This window comes from Balaenoptera physalus, assembly GCF_965194825.1.
Source record: "Balaenoptera physalus genome assembly, chromosome: 1".
Classification (NCBI taxonomy): domain Eukaryota; kingdom Metazoa; phylum Chordata; class Mammalia; order Artiodactyla; family Balaenopteridae; genus Balaenoptera; species Balaenoptera physalus.
In genome coordinates, this window is record NC_138882.1 from 134570200 (window position 1) to 134578794 (window position 8595).

The following is an 8595-nucleotide window of genomic DNA, read 5'->3' on the forward strand; positions in this document are numbered from 1 at the left end:
CATTTCCTAACCTCACTTAAGTATGGAATGCTACTCTTCCTTTTGTATTAACCAACACCTAGCTTCGCATAGCACATTAGGCTGAACGTTCTGTGGATTGCAGTTAAGGTGCCTAAAAAGCAGTCAAAATGCTTTGTCTTCATATTACTCCCTCTTCCCAAGTCACGCTCCAAAAGTTCTTTGTAGCCTGGATCTGCAAAGTCATCAAGCCAATCCCAGAAGTCAGCCCTAGACTTGGGGGACATTTTAACATTGTTTCAGACCGCAAGAGTTTTACTGACTAAATTATGCCTTAGGAGACATGTCAAGGCCTGAGAGAATTATGTGTACGCTCGATGTTACAACCTTCAGTTTGGGGCGTATCTTTCTTTTCCAAAAGATTTGGCTTCTGACCAAATAACCATAGGTCATATCTAATTATATATTCAAATTTACAAAAAACCTGAAGTTTAAATAGAATCACTTTTACTTCATTGTTGATTATTTCAATGTATTTTGCCTTATGGGACAAAGAAGTAGAGAGAACTTTGTACACGTGGCAAGATGCTGATCAATATTTAACTTTAACATATAAATAAGTAATTAGTATGTTTTATTCTAACAAAGGGTTTTTGTGTGACTTACAGTAGCCGTTATTAATTCTATTGAGAGCAGATATGTAAATGGTCCCTGTATTTTTTCCTCCTTCTCATCTGTACTTATGCTTCATGAAATTTCTTTCTATTTATATTTCTATGAATGTTGTTTTTTCACTCTCATGTTATATATTTTGGCATTCTTTGACATATTACCAAGGAGTAGACATATTTGTATTAACACAGAAGCATTGTTTTTTTATTTGTAAAGGGCCCAGAGAGACCACCTAGTTTCCATTTTATAGATAGATAAACTAAGTTTTTTCAAGACTGAATAACTTGTCTGGAGTCATACAGATATTAGAAGCAGAGTCAGGTGATAAAATCTTGGTTTAATATTTCTCTATTCAGGGCAAATCTATTTGACAATCCAGAAAACTGATGGTTGAGACCTTCAACAATATTCCAGACAGTGGGGTCATTTAGACCTCAAATTACATTATCTTGTTGAAAATATTTACTTCATAGTAAGTTAAAGTTTACTTTATTCATTGAGTTATCAGGGATAAATTAGGAGTTTGGGATTAACATATGCATACTACTATATATAAAATAGATAATCGCTAAGTACCTACTATATAGCACAGGGAACCCTACTCAATATTCTGCAATAACTTATATGGGAAAAGAATGTGAAAAAGAATGAATATATGTATATGTGTAACTGAACCACTTTGCTGTACACCTGAAACTAACACAACATTGTAAACCAACTATACCCCAATATTAAATAAAAATTAAATTAAAAAAAAATACTAACATGTAATGTATGTAATACAACTGTAGCCATATTAATCTATGACATGTTGAGTTAAAATGTCATCACAGATCATTTTCCTGAAATATGTTTGTATGTTCAGAAGAAAATATACAACTGATTTTTTTGGTATTATGTTTGATTTTTTTGGTTCATGAACATTTCTCTGTTATTTGTTAACAAATAAACATTTTCAGTTATATTTGTAAAATTGAAGTTTAAGTCAATAAACAGAATCACATTATTTGGCGGTTCAGTAACACTAAGTGTTGAGAAGAGGTTTTGGTTAAACAGTCAAGGGTCCATACATTGATCTGGCATTTATAATGGCTTAAATATTTTGATTCGGGTGTTCCAGTATAATGCAGTATGAACTTTGTTTTGTGGCTGAGCTTCTTCTCTATCACTGATAGACTGCTCTAGATCAGAGATGACTGATAGATCTCATTCTGCATGCACACTCTCTTTGATTGGTAGTGACTCTCTGGAGCAAAGGTTGGGAAGGCTCTGTCAGGGCTCAAGAAGAAATGATGCTGTGATAAGGGTACCAGTGTTTCTATCCCCACTAGAATGTAAGTACCATGAGGGCAGGAACATTGCCTTGTTTGTTTTCTGTTGCATCCTTAGTGCCTGTCATAGTGCCATATATATATATATATATATATATATGGCATATATATATATATATATGGCAATATTCGTTTCAATAATTATTAATAAACTCATGTGAGTTTTTAGTACTGTGTTAGGGACCATGGGGGTTATTAGCTCATAAGTTTTAATTCAGCATACATTTGTTTCTGTAATGTAAAAAGATATGAATTCTCATCTCATTTAGCATCCTATTCTGAATGAAACTTAAGAATTATATAATTTAACATTCTATTCTGAATGAAACAGATATTAACAAATGGAAAAGGAGATTTTATTCATAGAAAACATTACTCTTTTATTTTACCTGAGATATTTTGTTTGATCTATGTTCCTCTTTCCCTATGATGAACGTATTTACATCTGTATATTTTACAATACATATATATATATATATGATGTGTGAAGAGAGAAAGGAGAATAGCAACACACATGGTATATCTTTGCCTTCTCTGCACTAAGTGGTTGTCTACTTCCAAGGTCTATAAGTCACAATCCCTGTGTATATGTTGAAATATGATGATCCAGTTCATTTTTTAAAAAGAATTTTATGAATACAAGAAAAATCAAACAGTGATTTATACATATGGAGAGGTATCACAAACCCAATAAATTCCAACAAAAGGTCTGATTTTTAGAAGGCCATTCTTTTAGACACCTAAGGAAAGTTTATTTTGCTACACAGAAGAGAATAAACTCTTGCTGAAAACTAATATTAATATTTTTTTTAAAAAAAGAGATAAAACAAAAGAGGCCTGAATCCTGAAGTGTCCTCAAGGTCTTTGTATTTATCCTGCTGCCTCAGAAGTCAGTAGTCAGCAGAGGGCTTCTCAGTGACAGCGAATGGATTTGCCTTTGAAGCGGCTTTGGATAGAACGGGCTGCATCCAAAAGATGAAAATAATGGAAGCCAAAAGACCCAGCAGGCAGCTGGGTAGTGGGCACCCCCCCACAACTGTCTCCACTGAATATACTCCCTGCGGTGGTGTAATCACCTGGAGGTCTCCTGTGATTAAGGCAAATAATCTTATGAGTGGTCATGAGTATGCACAATGATTGGGTTTGGCAGATTGCGTAGTCAACTGCAAATTACCTTTTGGAAATGACTGGCTATACCCAGTGAGCAAAAGAAATGGAAGCAAGGGGATCTGGCAGACAGCAGGTACCCATAGCAGCTGTATGAGTTACATTCCCATAATTTACTGATGAAGAGAGCCAAACCTGGACCTTTCATAGCTGTGCTTTTCATTTCTGATATTTGGAGGACTGCAGGAGGTTGCTGCACACTCAAGCAATTTACCTTCAGGATAGTAGCAAGGCAGTGTGTGAATGTCCATGATATGCACATCCCTTTTCTTTATACCCAGCAGAAAAGCACAACATCTGCTCTACTGATAATTGGATACCAGCCTCGTCTGATGAAAGGATATTAATTTTCACTTCGTAGATTAATAGACCTTGAGAAGTCAACTAGTCCATCACGCTCTCTTACTGCAGGATACTTCCTAACCCAGAAGGAAGGGTTTGAGAGAGATAAAGGCATGTTTTCAGTGCTGTGATTTTGAATGCAACAAACTTCATCATAACACATGCTGAGAATTGCCAAACCATTCCAAGAAAATGGGATATTAAATGACCACTACCTCTCAGCTGTGAGAGCAGTCCCTGTTTTTCGTTTCTACATTTTATTAGACAGGCTTAAGCTCAGACTTACAGAAACAATATTCGTTTCAATAATTATTAATAAACTCATGTGAGTTTTTAGTACTGTGTTAGGGACCATGGGGGTTATTAGCTCATAAGTTTTAATTCAGCATACATTTGTTTCTGTAATGTAAAAAGATACGAATTCTCATCTCATTTAGCATCCTATTCTGAATGAAACATAAAAATTGTATAATTTAACATTCGATTCTGAATGAAACAGATATTAACAAATGGAAAAGGAGATTTTATTCATAGAAAACATTACTCTTTTATTTTACCTGAGATATTTTGTTTGATCTATGTTCATCTTTCCCTATGATGAATGTATTTACATCTGTATATTTTACAATTATGTATTTTTTCTTCATCTTTTCTATTTAGCTTCTTAAATAAGTAGTGATTATATATTTAAAACAAAACAAAATATGAATTCTTAAACAACCAAAATTTAGAGAAACAACACATCAATTCTACTCTGGGGAATCAGCTACCTTGATTACTTGAAAGTAATGTATTCATCTGATCTCATAAAAGAGATTTAAAACCCTAAGCTTCAAAAAGGTTCTCAAATTGTCTTAAGAAAAGCACATTTGGAAAAAATTTTTAAACTATGAAATAAACAAATGTTTCTGCTGAAAATAGAAATATGTATTTCAAACAATTCGCAGGGTTAGTCCTGATCTTTCCACATATATTTATAATAACATATGGTATTATTTCAGAAAACTATTTGAATATAGACTCTCATAAAGATATATTTTGTTTGCTGAATAAATGCATCTCTTTTAACCAGAAAGAATAGTTTCTCTTTACCCAGGAACAGCACCATCTGCCGGTTGATCGGTACTTATCAGCCCAGTATGTAAAGTACTAGCTATGACTTCAACTAAACATGCATTTCTTATATGAAATTTCAACATTAATAAGCTTTTCTCCCAATTCTTTCTAGTATGTTGGAGTCAGATAACGTTATGAAACTGGACCCACTATGTTTTGTTTATCTAATTCATAAAAGCTAATGCTTCAAACAGAAACCAGATTAAGCACATCAAAGTCAAATGCTTTATTTTGATTGATCAATTTTCCAGTATTGAGGGTGGATGTGAGCAAAGTTGCAGGTGGTTTAACTATCTATGAAGGGGTCTAGTGGAATGTGATGACTGCTTATAAAGTAGGGATTTACACATTTATTCTGTTGATAGGTTATCATAGGACTCTAGCAGGTAAATAATGAATTCTTGCCTTGTTACTGATCTACTGCACATCTCCCTTGCTCAGCCAGGATCCGGAGTGTTATTTGAGAGAACAAGCAGATAATCAAACATTCTGTTTTTACAGAATTGTCCCAATTTAAGGTCCTTCAGGACCCTCCAGAATGCCTATTTGAGATGTTTTTCTTCCTGAAATGCATTATCTTGGGATTAAAAAAAAAGAATGTAGTTTGTCATAATCCCAGCCTAAGGAAATGTGACTCCTGATCCCCTTACAGTTCTCAGGGAAGTAAAAATAAAACCAGGAAAGCAAGATGTATTATACAAGGAAAGGATATCAAACTTCTAGCCAATAAGGACCTCATTCTTTCCATCCCCTCTTTCACCACCTGCTGCTGTGCTCAAACCAGGAATCAGTTCATCACCATTTCTGATCTCAGGACTTTTCTAAGTTTCCATGGCTGTATTCCCCAAATTAGTTGCAGATGCCAATGGAGCCCACTTCTGGCCATTTAATTCCTCTATTCCTTCTGGTTTCTTGTGCCCTATTTCCATTTTGCTCTACTTATGTGTTGCTCATGACTACTCTTTCTGTATATTTTGGAATATAATACATCACATAGAATTATCCCTTTCTGTTAAACTGGGCAGGAGCCCCACATTGACCATTGGCATCTTACATGGGAAAAGGAAATAAGAAAAATTCTAATAAAGAAGTAAGCTACCAGTCAGAGACAGGAATAATTTTCTGTCAAAAAACAAAATGTTGGAACAATTATCAGTTACCTTCATTAGGTATTCATCCCTGGAGAGTTGGTGGCACATTTTCGATGTCTACCATGTGCTCAATAAATGTTGGTATAACTGCTGAACTATCTCTTTAATGCAGTGGTTCCTTAGGAAGATGCTAATATCATCTGGCCGGTATCACTGCCCTCTTCTTTTTCTGACACTTTTATATAGCATTATACAGATAGTCATTTCTTCCCTTCTTTTACTTCCCCCTCATTTCAGAAGTTACCAGATTACTAAATTTCTTTGGTTACCAAAATCCAAACTTCTGCTTAGAATGTCTGTTTATTACCTACCCGCAATGATATATGTTAGTGACAGATTTTGTGATACTAATATAAATACTATAGTTAGTTAGAGGAAGAGGATATCAGTGAGGGAGATAGTACCTGAAGCATGCTTCGAGAAGGAAGTGGGTCTGTGCAATGTGTTTAACCAACTGTACAGTTTGAGGAAACAGTCCCTATAAGACTGCCCTTATTTCAGACATAAGCCACAAGTTTGTGGGTCCCCAAGACCACCATCACTTCAAACCAGCTGGCTATGAATTCAAGGACCCCCATGATCATCCTTGGGTTTGATAATCCACTGGAGGGACTCAAGCACTCATTGAAAGCTATTATGCTCATGGCTAATACAAGATATAGAAAATCAGCCAAAGGAAGAAATGCATAGGTCAGAGTCTGGGAGGGTCCAAATGCACAGCTTCTGGCCATCCTCTCCCTGTGGAGTCACGGATGGTGTTACCTCCTCTGGCCACAATGTGTGAGGATACACACAGAGTATTGCCAACCAGAGAAACTCATTTGAGCACTTGGTGTCCATAGTTTTTATTAAGGCTTAATTACATCCTACCCATGTGACTACCTTTCAGTCTCCAGCCCCTCACAAAGGTCAGACTACCTTTAGTCATCAGTTCTTCCAGAGGTCAGAACTGATACAGTGTGGTCTCAAAGCCCCCGTCCTACATCACATTATTAGACTGTCTGGTGGTGGCCAAAGACCCCAGGCAAACAAAGACACTTCTACCAGGCAGGACATTCTGGGGGCCTAGAGATCTCCACCCAGGAGCCAAGGGCAGAGTCCAAACCTCTCTTTGGGTGAGTCCAGATTCTATACTACACAGTCTGGAATTGAGTTTTAAAGGAAAGAGAAGATTAAGATAGGTAGAGAGGAGGTAAGTCATCCCAAGCAAAAGGATAACGGTAAGGAGAGGTTTGGAAGTGTAAGTGAAATAATGAAAGGGAATGCCAACATGAGAATCCCAGTTTAGCTAAAGAAGGAGATGCTTTATAGAAAACTGAAGATGAATGATTTGGGCTAGAACAAAGGACACAGATTCTGAATGGCTTTAAAAGTCAAGTAGAGCTGAGGAGTTGTGCTTTGAAGCAATAAAAATTGGAAATATTTAAAATTCTTGAATTTGTGGGATAAGTAGAATGACAAAAACTCTACCTAAAGAAATTTCAGAGTATTCTCTTTATTTCTAGACCCCGCATTTTAAATAATGCTGGCAATTATAAGGTACGAACAGGAGAGCAATCAAAATGGTGAGGCCTAAAATTTATATCAGGCCCAATTATGGGAACAGTGTATAGTTATAAATTTTTCAAAAACAGAACTTAGACAAAATAGCCTTCTTCAAAGGCCTGATGGAATTTCATATTTCAGATAAGCAAAATTAGGATTGAAGGGAGAAAAAATAAAGCAAAAAACGTATAGACATGGCAATATAAAGAACATTTTTCTGTCAATTAAAATAATGTATAAATTAAATGATGTTTTGAGAAATTATTTTTCCATCAATAAGTATTCAGAAAAAAAAATAAGTATTCAGGTAGTGGATAGCTACTTACCTACATTTCCAAATTAATTTGTAGAGATTTTTGCATTGGAGGGCAATGTCTCTTCCTATTTTAGAATTCTGTGGTTCTTTGAAATAGACAGGATAACCTAGGAGAGGGAAGGCCTGGGTCCATAGACATCTGCTAGGAAATTGGAGGAATATAGGTATAAAGTGATCCAATTTTGGACTAGGGAGGTGGCAATGACCATACAACAGAAGGATAAAGGAGACATTTCAAAAGAGAAATGAACAGAGTGTGGTGAATGGCTAGATGGGGAGCATGAATCTGAGAAAAATGCAAAGAATACTCATCTTTCAAGCATGAGTGACGAGACTAACTGTGGAACTGCTAGTGGAAACGATCATCACAATGGAGAACAATTTTTGGAGGAAAGATGGTGAATTCTTCTTAAACATGGTGAGACATTTAACATTTAGACTCCAGTGGGAGGCCCATGACTTCTATTTTCATTGCTTAAAGACTTTTGTTATGGCATTTATCACAATATGTCTTATATTAGAACTACTTAAGTATCTGTCTCCTAAACTTGATTTTGAGATTCTTAAGAATGGGGTCAAAGTTTCATATATTCTTTTATTTTACCAAACCAGTTTTGTGTGTAGCACATTTCCAGTAAATATTCTGGTATTAAATTACTTAAATATAAAAACTGTAAGTGCATATGGAGAAAAAAATAGCAAGAGAGGGCTGACTGCTTGGAGAAGAGAGGGGAAATTTTCTGAATTAGGAGTCTAGGAGTTGGAGAAACAGGAGAAAGATCAGGGTCGTGCATTGTTATGGATACTTGAAAGTGAGAGTTTCAAGATCAAAGGCCTGGCTGATTATGAGGTCTTGATAATGAGGTTGGAGAAAAGGCTTTTGTGTTTTTTCAGTAAAGGCTTAATGGATAATTTTCAAGAGATACTGACACTATTGTAAATGGTTTAGAACTTTTCATTAGAAGGAAAATGTACCATGTGCCTCAGGGACACTTAC

At 35.6% G+C, this 8595-nt stretch overlaps 1 protein-coding gene and 2 long non-coding RNA genes across 4 annotated transcripts in view; 1 reads left to right on the top strand and 2 right to left on the bottom strand.

Moving 5' to 3' along the window:
• Nucleotides 1-8595, top strand: part of NEGR1 (neuronal growth regulator 1) — an 897772-nt gene that overhangs the window by 797043 nt on the left and 92134 nt on the right. The gene's annotated exons all lie outside the window — the stretch shown is intronic.
• Nucleotides 1-8595, bottom strand: part of LOC309641433 — a 382184-nt gene that overhangs the window by 15484 nt on the left and 358105 nt on the right. The gene's annotated exons all lie outside the window — the stretch shown is intronic.
• Nucleotides 339-8595, bottom strand: part of LOC309641475 — a 48994-nt gene continuing 40737 nt past the window's right edge. Inside the window, exon 2 of the long non-coding RNA XR_014252617.1 lies at nt 339-3547. This is a non-coding gene — a long non-coding RNA (uncharacterized lncRNA). The remainder of the gene's footprint in view (nt 3548-8595) is intronic.